The following is a 14,804-nucleotide window of genomic DNA, read 5'->3' on the forward strand; positions in this document are numbered from 1 at the left end:
TGCCAGCAGGGAGCAGGTAGCAGTCGCCTGGCTGTGATGGATGTCGCGGGGCCCCAGCGGCGCGTGTTCGAGAAATCAGGCCATGGGTGGACTGCGCTCTGTCGCATGCCACGATTACGCGGTCGTTCTGGAACGCAGTCGCATCTACTGTCTCAACTCGAAATGCATTGTACTTCAATCAGGTCACGGAACCAGGCGGGTCAAAGGTCGTCTCTTCTACTTGCAGCATCACCAATTACCGATGACTTCAAATACTAGTACAAATTCCGAAAAAAATATTAAACACATTTACTTTTAGTCTAAAACTAGAACTCTCATCATGTTGAACAGTACAAATATTCTTCCAAGTTACCATTTCTCTTCTGAACTTGTAGTTCAAAAAACCGTGCATGAAGAGCAACAACTTATTGAAATGGTTCAACATAGTCCTACAACGCGGCAATTTTTTTGCATATATCATAATTCAACAATCACGTGTATGGGAAACATTACATGCAGGAAACCTGTACCAATTTCATATACGACGTGTCCATAATCTTCACATTGGCGGCAATAGCGTACGACTGTAATTTTCATGCTGCTTGAATGTCAATCATCATTTGCTTGTGTTAATAGTTTTCATTGATAAAGCCACGATTAAACTAAATGGAACCTACAATAAAAGTAACGAACATCGATGGTCACAGGAAAAACCTCACGTTACGGTGCAAACCAATTTCCACGTTCGTTTTTCGATCAGTGTTTGCTGCAGCATGATCGGTAACACGTTTATTGGTCTAGTCACTTCAGAAGAACGAATGACGGAAGAGGATTATTGGCGTTTTTTGGAAAATTTGTTCGCTGAACTACCTGAGGACGTTTCCTCGGCTGCGCGGATTGTAATGTATTTCCACATTTCACATGAAGTTTGAGAATACATCTAAATCACACTTATCCTGGCCTATGGGTTGCTAGTAGTAGTACAATTAACTGGTCACCAAGATCGACAGACCTTACACCATGAGAATTTTGTCTGAGGTTTGATGAAGTCTGAGGAGCACAATCGAAATTTGAATAAGAGAGATGAACTACTTGGTAACATCATGGACGCTACTGCCTTCATTAGGGTACGTGCAGGGGCACTAACACAATCAAAGTAATATGTTATCTCAAGAGTTCACAAATGTACTGCGTTGAATTGGGGGTATTCGAACATTTACTATGAACTGTACAACAGATATAATGTGAAGTGTACGATAATGCTGAGAGATTTAAAGTTTTAAAAACATGTGTTTTTCAACTGATAGTTTGTAAAATGCGAATTGTAGATTTTATTAATTGTTGTACTAGTGTAAGTCTGACTATGGACTGAATAATACAGTAAATAAATAACACTGTACGTTAAATGTAATTTTCGGGATTAGCCGAGCGGTCTGGGGCGCTGCAGTCATGGACTGTGGGGCTGGTCCCGGCGGAGGTTCGAGTCCTCCCTCGGGCATGGGTGTGTGTGTTTGTCCTTAGGATAATTTAGGTTAAGTAGTGAGTAAGATTAGGGACTGACGAACTTGGCAGTTAAGTCCCATACGATTTCACACACATTTGAACATTAAATGTGTTCTCTCTGATACTTCATTCGGATTAGGGAACATATACATATGAAGTTATTTGCCTGAAACGATCATTCCTGTCATATCCCTGAATACTGAGCATTCTTCCTGGGACACCCTGCATATTTGGTCGCATCGTTTAGCGAAAGTCAGGTACATATCGATAATTTTCAGGCCTTTTTTATTCCGTATGGCATTAACACATATCAACTTGCTCGTACATCGTAATGTGATGTGCAGTGGCTTGTGAGACAGTGAGGTAAACCGGACCCAGGCTCGAAGCTCTGAGTAACGACCTTGGGTTTGTACACCAACCAAAGCGAGTGTAGTTTTTATGCTATTTCTCACGCTCGTTAAAGCAGACGTTCGCAAATCCTGTCTCAAATGCCGAAATGCAATAACATAAAGAAGATTTCCACGATTCACAGACGTATTAAGCACACGACTTCCTCAAGTTAAAATGACGACTGTGGTGTCAGTAACGGCATCCGGCCACAAAGTTACACAGTGAAATGGATTTTGCTAAATCTTGCAAAACGCTCGTTCCGTAGTAGACGGGATAATCGCTGAGGAAAAGAATAGAAGATTGAGGAATACAATATTCAACAAAAATGTAGCTCTTGAGGCGGTAGTATCTCTACGTTCGGTAAGAAAGTTATATATGTCTTCATATTTTCCGATTTAAAACCCATGTCTTCCTTTCCGATCCAGCATATGCAATTTTGATTTGGAGTCTGTAACGTCTCGTAACAAAACACATATTATATGTGGTAAAAAAGGAGAAAAGAATAATTGAACTGGATGACTCAAATTGCGTGGACAACGATTGAGCGAATTTTATGTAATAAAGAGAAAGCGTTATGTTTCATGCTTTGTTCTTGTATAGAATTATGTACCAATTTTTTTAAAGTTAACATCTGTATCGGCGAGTACTGAAGCCGCCACAGACGATACACTTATTAAATATCAAACAAAGATTAGAATTTATCACAACGAGTATAAATAGTAGTGACTGGACATTAATTTCTCTGTCGTCTTCTTGGAGTTACGTGAGTAGGAAGAGCCTGTTACTATATATTGTATGCTTGTGTAGCATTCTTTTCTCAAGATTGAGAGACCTACCCCATTAGGTCCTGATTTATAAAGATGTGTAATAATTTAATGTGTCTAAATGTTTTGAAAAGAGTTACATAGTGAAAACTAGCATTATGATTTGCAATGAGTTCGTAGAATGAAGGCTTTCACGACCGGGTGACATGGCTGTTGATATTCTTTCCGGGATGTGAGGTCGTGGTCCAAGAACTTTTTCTGCTCCTTACGTTTCGTCCAGGACTGCGCTGGACTTCCTCAGTCGTGATGAGCAGTGATAATCCATAGGACAAGGTGGTAATCGATAGTCAACCTTATCTTTGCTATGGATTATCACTGCTCATCACGTGTCACCTGAACCACGCCCCCCTTTCTCACAATATATAAGTCGCTCTCAGACACCCGACCAGTCAGTCGGCAAGACTCAGCGGAGCAGCGCCTCTGAGGAAGTCCAGCGCAGTCCTGGACGAAACGTAAGGAGCAGAAAAAGTTCTTGGATCACGACCTCACATCCCGGAAAGTATATCAACAGCCATGTAATGAGTTCGCCTGGTGTTGTATCCCATCCTTTTAAGACGTTTTCAACTATTTAAATATTATTCGTGGTGCAGAGCTGCGCTGCGAACGAACGAGCCGCTGCCGCGGCGCATTCAAACTCCATTAAATGAAACCAATCATACTGAAAAGCAGCGGACAGTGAACTAAAATTATTTCTTTCAGCTTTCGGAATTGCACAGCAGAGCAGCAGATTTTATGATGTGTTTACAGGTGGACCCGGACTGTGGATGATATATTATTAACACTGCAAAAAGATAATTTAACTTCATAACATAAAAGAAATCTTACTGTGCGCAGTTCTGGTCTGGCAAACATTATAGTAAAAACATCTTTATCTCTGATAATAGTCTCATGTTCTCGTGCTAGTCGTGGTACTTATTGGTGTTTTACTGTTAACAAAAATCAACTGCAAAATTTTGATGTTGAACAAACATTGCGTACTGTAACCTCAGTATTGATAAAGAAATAATTTTCAGTATCCTTTTCAATAACTATGAAATAAGGAAGATCTGATGAACTTTATAGCGAGTTACAGTAACGAAACAATGTTCTTTTTATAGAAAGCCAGATCCAGAATAATAAGAACATATTTTGTTTTGTTGAAAATTAACGACCCAAAGAAAGTCACAGCACAGCATCCTTATAAAGTATTTCAGGGCTCTTTTCATAGCAACATATTTTATCTCATATGTTAGTTAGTTAGTTAGTTAGTTAGTTAGTTAGTTAGTTAGTTAGTTAGTTAGTTAGTTAGTTAGTTAGTTAGTTAGTTAGGAGATGGGACCTGGATAAACTGAAAGAACCAGAGGTTGTACAGAGTTTCAGGGAGAGCATAAGGGAACAATTGACAGGAATAGGGGAAAGAAATACAGTAGAAGAAGAATGGGTAGCTCTGAGGGATGAAGTAGTGAAGGCAGCAGATGATAAAGTAGGTAAAAAGACGAGGGCTGCTAGAAATCCTTGGGTAACAGAAGAAATATTGAATTTAATTGATGAAAGGAGAAAATATAAAAATGCAGTAAATGAAGCAGGCAAAAAGGAATACAAACGTCTCAAAAATGAGATCGAGAGGAAGTGCAAAATGGCTAAACAGGGATGGCTAGAGGATAAATGTAAGGATGTAGAGGCTTATCTCACTAGGGGTAAGATAGATACTGCCTACAGGAAAATTAAAGAGACCTTTGGAGAGAAGAGAACCACGTGTATGAATATCAAGAGCTCAGATGGCAAACCAGTTCTAAGCAAAGAAGGGAAGGCAGAAAGGTGGAAGGAGTATATAGAAGGTTTATACAAGGGTGATGTACTTGAGGACAATATTATGGAAATGGAAGAGGATGTAGATGAAGACGAAATGGGTGATACGATATTGCGTGAAGAGTTTGACAGAGCACTGAAAGACCTGAGTCGGAACAAGGCCCCCGGAGTAGACAACATTCCATTAGAACTACTGACGGCCTTGGGAGAGCCAGTCATGACAAAACTCTACCAGCTGGTGAGCAAGATGTATGAGACAGGCCAAATACCCTCAGACTTCAAGAAGAATATAATAATTCCAATCCCAAAGAAAGCAGGTGCTGACAGATGTGAAAATTACCGAACTATCAGTTTAATAAGTCACAGCTGCAAAATACTAACGCGAATTCTTTACAGACGAATGGAAAAACTGATAGATGCGGACCTCGGGGAGGATCAGTTTGGATTCCGTCGAAATGTTGGAACACGTGAGGCAATGCTGACCTTACGACTTATCTTAGAAGACAGATTAAGAAAAGGCAAACCTACGTTTCTAGCATTTGTAGACTTAGAGAAAGCTTTTGACAATGTTGACTGGAATACTCTTTTTCAAATTCTAAAGGTGGCAGGGGTAAAATACAGGGAGCGAAAGGCTATTTACAATTTGTACAGAAACCAGATGGCAGTCATAAGAGTCGAGGGGCATGAAAGGGAAGCAGTGGTTGGGAAAGGAGTGAGACAGGGTTGTAGCCTCTCCCCGATGTTATTCAATCTGTATATTGAGCAAGCAGTAAAGGAAACAAAAGAAAAATTTGGAGTAGGTATTAAAATTCATGGAGACGAAGTAAAAACTTTGAGGTTCGCCGATGACATTCTAATTCTGTCACAGACGGCAAAGGACTTGGAAGAGCAGTTGAACGGAATGGACAGTGTCTTGAAAGGAGGATATAAGATGAACATTAACAAAAGCAAAACGAGGATAATGGAATGTAGTCCAATTAAATCGGGTGATGCTGAGGGAATTAGATTAGGAAATGAGACACTTAAAGTAGTAAAGGAGTTTTGCTATTTGGGGAGCAAAATAACTGATGATGGTCGAAGTAGAGAGGATATAAAATGTAGACTGGCAATGGCAAGGAAAGCGTTTCTGAAGAAGAGAAATTTGTTAACATCGAATATAGATTTAAGTGTCAGGAAGTTATTTCTGAAAATATTTGTTTGGAGTGTAGCCATGTATGGAAGTGAAACATGGACGATAACTAGTTTGGACAAGAAGAGAATAGAAGCTTTCGAAATGTGGTGCTACAGAAGAATACTGAAGATAAGGTGGATAGATCACATAACTAATGAGGAGGTATTGAATAGGATTGGGGAGAAGAGAAGTTTGTGGCACAACTTGACTAGAAGAAGGGATCGGTTGGTAGGACATGTTTTGAGGCATCAAGGGATCACAAATTTAGCATTGGAGGGCAGTGTGGAGGGTAAAAATCGTAGAGGGAGACCGAGAGATGAGTACACTAAGCAGATTCAGAAGGATGTAGGTTGCAGTAGGTACTGGGAGATGAAGAAGCTTGCACAGGATAGAGTAGCATGGAGAGCTGCATCAAACCAGTCTCAGGACTGAAGACCACAACAACAACAACAACATGTTAGTAGTTACGCAAGCAATAACAAAGCAGAGATCCAGCGAAAATTCGGGCACGGAATTAACTGGAAGTTGTATCCTGCCCTCATTTTTTGTATTCTAATGCAGTTCTACAGACCAATTATTTATTCAAATTTCCCATTTGAGTAAATCTACTTTCCCGTTTACATCCGTTGGAGGACAGCGCTCACACCTATAGCCTACGATGAAGTTGTGGTGTTACTGTTCCTTCTAGGACTCCACATTCTTCGTTGCCGTTTTCTGTGTTTCGAGAAAGTTGTTCTTCATCATAAGCAAGGTTGTTCTTCGGATTGAGATATTACAGATTAATTTTGCTTTCTGGCATGAGTTCGGTCCCAGCATACACTAGCAAGACGTACGATGGCAAGTATGCTATGCATAGAACGTAGATCCCTGTATCACTCACAAAGCAGAATGATTTCGCATAATAATGCAAAACCACCCACGCAGACATTGCGAATTTTGATGACGATTGACCGGACGGTACCTGACAAGACAACATTACAATACCAGGGGAGAAGAGAGAGCTATAGCTCTGTGGTCGACAGATGCATTTTCAGCGGCATTAATTTACTGAGAACGTCACAGGATCTATAGAGAGGAAGAAAGACGCTATGTCTTCTAGTCGTACCAGCAAATTCCAGCTGGGCGGTACGTGAGATAGAACCCCATTTGTGCTTATCGTTCGTGAGATTTTAAGACATCTTTTCCTGCAGAAAACTAAGGAATAGACCAGCTTGCGGGCGTCGGCGAAGAGTAACCACAGACACCGGTCATATTTCGGCATTAGTTCTGCAATTGACCTGAATGAATTCTCAACACCGGCATCTAAAATAGTTCGACGCTGGCTATGTCGAGCTATAATGCGTACAGGCAACTTTATCTTCATCGCCATATCGTCTTATCAACATATTGGTAGTTACCTCTGAGACAGTTGTTACTGCAATACAAGCGATAGAGCGAGCGCATATTCGTACACTGACATCACGGACAACTTCTTACCGGCAGATTAAAGCCGGACTGGTACTGGAACCCGGAGACTATATTTTCAAGCAAACGATAGCAATATTATGCCAGTGTATCAATTTCACCGTTTGTACTATCAAGATGCATGATTTTGTCATCAACAGATCTACTGTAGTGAATGGTTCTATTTATGATACGTTGATAGCACAGCTAAACTACTCTTCATTAATGTGATGAAACGTATCCGGACACTTGGCTGAAAATGACTTCAAATTCGTGGCGCCCTCCATCGGTAATGCTGGAATTCAGTAAGGTGTTGCCCAATCTTAGCCTTGATGACAGCTTTCACTCTGGTAGGGATACGTTCCCTTAGGATCCCTATGGTGTCTTGGGGAATTTCAGTCCATTCTTCACGGAGTGCTACACTCAGGAGAGGTATCGAAGTCGGTCGATGAGGCCTGCCACAAAGTCGGGGTTCCAAAGATCCCAAAGATGTTCTATAGAATTCAGGTCAAGACTGTGCAGATACGTTCATTACAGGGATGTTATTGTCGTGTAACCACTCCGCCATTGGCCGTCCATTATCAACAGGTGCTCGATGTTGCTGAAAGCTGCAATCGCTCTCCCCGAATTGCTCTTCAACAATGGGAAACAAGAAGGTGCTTAAAACAACGATGCTGGCCTCTGCTGTGATGGTGCCACGCAAACCAAAGAGGGGTGCAAGCCCCCTCCATGAAAAACACGACCACACCATAACACGACCGCCTCCGAATTATACTGTTAGTACTACACACGCTGGCATATGACGCTCACCGGGCATTCACCATACCCACACTCCACCATCGGTTCGCCACATTGTGAAGCGTGATTCGTCACTCCACTCAACGTTTTTCCCACTGTTCAATAGTCCAATGTTTAAGCTCATAACACCATGCGAGGCGTCGTTTGGTATTTACCGACGTGATGTGTGACTTAGGAGCAGCCACTCGAGCACGAAATCCAAGTTTTCTCACTTCTCACCTAACAGTCATAGTACTTGCAGTGGATCCTGATGCAATCTGGTATTCCTGCGTGATGGTCTGGATAGATGTCTGCCTATTACAAGTTACGACCCTCTTCAACTGCCAGTCAACAGAAGAGGTCGGCCTGTGCGCTTTTGCGACGTACGAGTCCCTTCACATTTCCACTTCTCTATCGCATCGGAAACTGTGGACCTAGGGATGTCTAGGAGCGTGGAAATCTCACGTGCAGACGTATGGCACAAATGACATCCAATCACCTGACCAAGTTCGAAGTCCGTGAGTTCCGCGGAGCGCCCCATTGTGCTCTCCCACGATGTCTAATGACTACTGAGGTCGCTGATGTGGGCTACCTGGCAGTAGGTGGCAGCACAAAGCATTAATATGGAAAAAGTGTGTTTTCGGGGGTGTTCGGATACTTTTGATCACAGAGTGTATATAATTTTGCAAGGTGTTGTTGGAAGCACCGTTCAGAAAGCACATGTGGTTTCATTTGGTTTGCTTCCCACGTCCGGGTTCCCGGGTTCGATTCCCAGTGGGGTCAGGGATTTTCTCTGCCTCGTCATGGCTGGGTGTTGTGTGATGTCCTTAGGTTAGTTATGTTTAAGTAGTTCTAAGTTCTAGGGGACTGATGACCATGATGTTAAGTCCCATAGTGCTCAGAGTCAATTTTTTCATTTGTTTTGTTAACTATACTTCCTATGCTACTTTGTGAAGTTATTGAATTTACATTTCTCTTTATTGTGCGCTACTTGGAATCTGCCGGTAGCTGTGGCCGAGCGGTTGTAGGAGCTTCAGTCCAGAATCGCGCTGCTGCTATGGTCGCAGGTTCGAATCCTGGCTCGAGCATGGATGTGTGTCATGTCCTTAGGTTAGTTAGATTTAAGTAGTTCTGAGTCTAGGGGACTGATGACCTCAGATGTAAAAGTCGCATAGTGCTTAGAACCATTTCTTGAACTTGTAATCTAACCACCCTCTGAAATTTATCAATAACAAAGGTGTCGTTTTGATCAAGTGGTGTATCTTTGTTCTGTATCCCAGCATCGTTTGCCTTCCGTCACGGAATCACATTCTCAGTCAGTGTCATTAGCCAAAGCTCTGATCGTGAATTGGCCACAGAGGCTAACTTGTACTTGAGCAATGCTATATCACATCATACACACAATTCTTCCGCTGATTGGAACGTTACTTAGAAACTGTCCTAAGTGTATAGTTATAGCACTCCTTCTTATTGAAAATAGGCATTACCTCTGACAGTGGGTTAGGCTCACAGCTAAAGTGTATTAATAATTCATTTCAACTTAAGAAAGCCCTGAACTGAAACAACACAATCGGTTAGTAACAGTTTGCGCAAAAGAATTTCTCCGTTCACGTGTCTCGCATCTAGTACACTCACACTGCGAAAAACTTACGTCATATTCTTCAAGAACACATTGCTCTACCTGAACAGCATACCTAAGTCTGTTAGAAACAAACTAAATAGTAACCATGAAACAGACAGGCCTAGGATTACGGAAGATTACACAGACATAGTGTAAATTTAAAAAAGACCATTTAAACACAAGAAAAATATTTTTTGAACTAATTTGTGTAAAATTCAGACATGAAATAGGTTATAGAAACATACAACGCGCCTTTGGATGATGCTCGAACGCATGTACAGCAAATGAGGTGCGTCAAATGTTTCTTTCATCTATTTTATTTCTTACTTTTAGACTTAACATTTCACAATATATTTTGCCGTTTTTACTCACCTTTTCTATTTTCAAGGTTTGTTCAAAAAGCATGTTCTTACTGACCCGTTATTTGCTTTCCTAGTTTCCTCCTGAAATGTCCCGAATTTAATACTGGATTCGAATTCTACATTTAATTATCATACCTATGTAACCTGTTAGGCGCAAAATAGCTTGGTCTTGAAGCACTTCATTTAAATGGCTAAAAGCAGCTGTTCGTAAAATATTTCAGTTTTCCATCAAATACTTAAAATCTTCTGAATGGCCTTGTTCACTTTCAAGGAGATTATTCTTCCATTTCCCACTTTTAGTTTTTCTATGAAAATTCTGTCAAAAATTCATTGTGTGATTCAAAAGGAATCTTTTTTTCGCTCCGGTCGAACATTTGACCAAATAGACACAAAAATTTGATGGACTCTGTATTGAGTCGAAAACAGCAGAAACACTTTTGGTTCGAGTCACATTATAAGAAATATACACATGGCTAAATAATAATGGCAGAAAATGTGTGACTACGAATTAACGAACGTGCAGGCCTCGCGAAATGTTACAATAATTACGATTATAAAAATGGATTTAAAAACACATTGAGAACAGGAGTAAGAGATTACAAAGAAAGACTATAGCAAGCAAGGGTGTCCACTTACTCCAGAAGGCGTGTTGAATTACCGGTTGGTCGTTATGCTGTTTATTAGTTGCGAAAACCTACAAATTAAGTTTGTGCGACCACAATGCTTCCTGAATATTTCACTAAAAATTTGCAATCGCCGAGGATAGCCTCTCTCTGGTTCGCGTTCACCAGGAAAGTGAGGGTACCTGTGTTTCCGCGTAACTGGTTCGCCAAATTCTCGGGTTACCTTAAAGGTGCGTGTACTCAAAAAGTTTCATGCCCTAGGAATATCGATGCTGACAGGGTATCTTCGCATCAGCAGGTATTTCGTTTGCCAAGGGCTGACGAAGTACTGGAAGATGAAGAATGTAATTCCGTGGAATGCTTATCCCTTACCTACACGAAACACAGGAAACTTTCAAGTTGTGTAGGCGATAAAAATAGAGCATGTAGCTTCTACTGTATGTAAATTTCACAACAATGTAAAGAGTTTCGCATCTAGCACATTTCTTGCACTTGTTCACAATTAACAATGCAGAGGAAAACGATATGGGCAACACAGCCACGATATAACAATCAGAAGCGGACTGGCACTCACCTGACAAGTGTTCATATTGTGCTGACCAGATCTGTCGTTGTTTAGCAGCAGACTGCTTCAAAAGCCAAAACTAAAGTGGAACAGAGCATCCCTGAAAACTGCACAAGAGCGAGCGGGATGGTGTAGGGCAGCTTCTTGCTCCTAGCTAGCAACGTAATTAAATTTCGCGAAGCACCCAGCAGGAACAACAGAAGCGACGGGGGTCCCACAAGAAGGCAACGGACCAGACCGGCATCACGTGAAGACAAGGCCAGGAACAGAGGCCGGTAACACAGGCCTGTAACACAGGCAGGTCCCATGGCCACCCCAGCCACCTCCACTTATGACAGAATTCAGCAGCGAACAATATGTGCAAGCAAGCGCGTGAGATGACGCAGCATCGCCCTCATGTCCAGAGGTGTCTGCGAGGGCGTAATAAGCTGACGGAAGCAACGCGCCCCTTTAGAGAGAAGCAAATACTGACATGTTGGTAGCTAATATGCTAGCTAGGAACGTAATTAATGTGTTATGATATTCCTGTCATGGTTTCACGTAATTTAGATGCTTTTGTAAGAAACCCAAAAGTGTCAGATTGCAGCAAAACTCGAAAAGTGACGTCTTTTTACTTGCATGGGTTGTTTCACTTATGTTGACGAACAACCAAATAAAAATAAAGTATCAAACAAATGCTGTTTAGCTACCAATTGGCCATTAACCAGCAGGCCTGCATTTCTTGTAATTTTGTTCGTTACTATTATATGAACAAACATTTTTTTTTTGTTGCACCCTTTTTTCAGTTTTGTACACATCGTTTAGAACTACTGTACTGTGATACATACACCCGTATTGTAAATAAGAAAGGGTCGTAGCAGCTCACTTACTCTTGTGCTATCTTACGTTCCCCACGGGAGAGTAGCTTATCTCCAGCGGCGTTCAATAAGTAACTCAACACATTTCTTTTCTGGGCCATTTTAGGCTCCCAAATGGGGAATTTGTTGCGTCACATCGTGGAATCTTCCTGTTTCAGTCCGTACAGTTTCATAGAAATTTCGATAGGTGGAGGCACTTCGCGTAAGCATCAACATGGCGTTTGCAATGAAGGTGAGCTCCAAAGAGAGAGCCGTAATTGAGTTTATTTTGAGGAAAATCGGAGACTCGTGGATATTCGTAGGAGCTTCCAGAATATCGGCAAAAACCTGACGGTGAACAAAAGCACAGCTAGCCGGTGATTGAGGCGTCTGTCTTCATCCTAACGCGGTCGCGCAAACCTCCCCGGTCTCCGGCTGTGACTCGTGCAGTGTTGGAACGTGCAGACTCTCTCATTCCAGGTCAATGGCGGATCAGAGACAAATACCTCGCTGCAACACCGTTCCTTCTCCTTGACAACGCAAGGCCTCACACAGGTCTTCACACCGAGAGGAGCTAAAATTTTATTCGTTCATTGGATTGTTTTTCTTCGTCCACAAAAAAATAGTGTTATTGATTTAATTGGGTGAGCGTAAGAAACTGGTACATTTTTTTAGGAGAAAGTTGTTCTAAAGCAATTTTAGCGAAAATAAGATCATACGTCTGTGACTAAACGTGTCGACTGGACTTTTAATTGTGGAAGGGAAACTCAGCTTGCTCTTATTCTTCTGAGACAGGCTAGAGGTAATTACAATCTCTGTAAGAAAGTACACTACGTGTTTTGCAGTGAAGAGTCATTAAATTACTATTCTGCACAGCAATTTGAGCTGAAAGCTTGGTTGGGGAGGGCCAGATTAATTTCAAATTTGTCCGTGGCTGACATAATTTTGAATGTGAATGTCTACAGTCCCACCTGGATGAGCATTACGGCTACATTTTTTTCTGAATTTATAGTTTAAATGGAATTAGACGTTTATTATCCTTTCTCATTGTCGTTATTTTAAACGAAAAGTCGTTAATGAATAGACTGTCAAGTGGTGTGAGATTAGGACTAAGAGGGTTAGTCTGCTTTTAGACAAAACCTATTTGTTTACTCGTACAACCTGCAAAAGGAAATACAAAATGTTAAACTGGTGAAAGAGGATGAAGAGGTTATAATTGAGTTCAGCAAAGATGCGTAGTATCTGAGCAGATTCTCCTCTATTCAAACTTCATTGGTGAAAACGTGAATGAAGGCTTAGTTGACGAAGTAGATTATTTTCCTGTTTAGTCAATCACTTTTGTAACAGGGACTATATTATATAAGCATAGGTAATCGAGTTACAACCTCCCTTCTTACAAGGGTGTTCCAACTGACTAGTATTTTTAGTAGTTACTTATTGCCTATTTCCTTTCTTTGTTTTGTGCACGCAAATGTCTGCCATTCCCATCATGTGTGGCATCTTTGCTGGTCCTAAATACAGCCTCATGTGACTGCCTGCGAATCAAAATTTCAGCCACCAAAATACAGGATTAACAAAATATTACTCTATAAATTATCCATGGTCCTCTATTCTATTTTCCAATCACATGGAAACTTTAGGCTAGTAATATGTGTAGGGGGAACGCAAAGGTGCCGATTAATATTTTATTGACTCTGTTCTCATTGTTGGTGTCATTGTTCGTACCAAGATATTCATTAACAGACCTCAGGAAAAGTTACTTTGCCAATTATGTCAACTGGACCTTAACGTATTAAGACAAACCATTCAATTAGATAAAACAATTTAAGAACAATTACTGATAATCAATAAAAAATCTCTTCAAAGGTAGTTTTCCTTTGTTAAAAGGGTAAACTCATGAATGCCCCAAATAACAGCGTTTCATCATCCAAAATAGAGAGGTAATAAACATCTTATGAGTCTGTGACCAAAATACAACAAAGAATTCCGATTTACATAAAAAGAGTTCATTAAAAGGAAAGAAAATAGTTAAAGCTCCTTGATAAGAAAACACCACTCGTCGGGCAGTGTGGTGAAGCCGAGCAGACATCAAATTACTTAGGGCAGCACCGATACTCTGCTCACCACACTCCCCCTTTTCCAGGAATCCAGTTGGCACAGGCCCCAAGACACATCATGCCGTGATTACACATGAATTGATAAGTAAGCTTTAAGTGAAACAAGTAAAACTTCAGTCATCAGAGTACACGCCGATAGCGTAGATGGAACAGTTCTGATAAGTCACTCAAAGATAATGAAGTGACTGGATAACGCAACCTTCTCCACCTACATCTGATGGCTTCATGGCTTCAGAAAACATCGCTCTTGTGCAACGCAGCTAGCTCTTTATTCGCACGAAGTAATGGCCGCTATCGACAGGGGATCTCAAGTTGATTCCGTATTTCTAGATTTCCGGAAAGCTTTTGACACCGTTCCTCACAAGCGACTGCTAATCAAGCTGCGGAGCTATGGGGTATCGTCTCAGTTGTGCGACTGGATTCGTGATTTCCTGTCAGGAAGGTCGCAGTTCGTAGTAATAGACGGCAAATCATCGAGTAAAACTGAAGTGTTATCAGGTGTTCCCCAGGGAAGCGTCCTGGGACCTCTACTGTTCCTGATCTATATAAATGACCTGGGTGACAATCTGAGCAGTTCTCTTAGACTGTTCGCAGATGATGCTGTAATTTACCGTCTAGTAAGGTTATCCGAAGACCAGTATCAGCTGCAAAGCGATTTAGAAAAGATTGCTGTATGGTGTGTCAGGTGGCAGTTGACGCTAAATAACGAAAAGTGTGAGATGATCCACATGAGTTCCAAAAGAAATCCATTGGAATTCGATTACTCGATAAATAGTACAATTCTCAAGGCTGTCAATTCAACTAA

The sequence above is a fragment of the Schistocerca gregaria genome, chromosome 5, assembly GCF_023897955.1.
Source record: "Schistocerca gregaria isolate iqSchGreg1 chromosome 5, iqSchGreg1.2, whole genome shotgun sequence".
Taxonomy (NCBI): domain Eukaryota; kingdom Metazoa; phylum Arthropoda; class Insecta; order Orthoptera; family Acrididae; genus Schistocerca; species Schistocerca gregaria.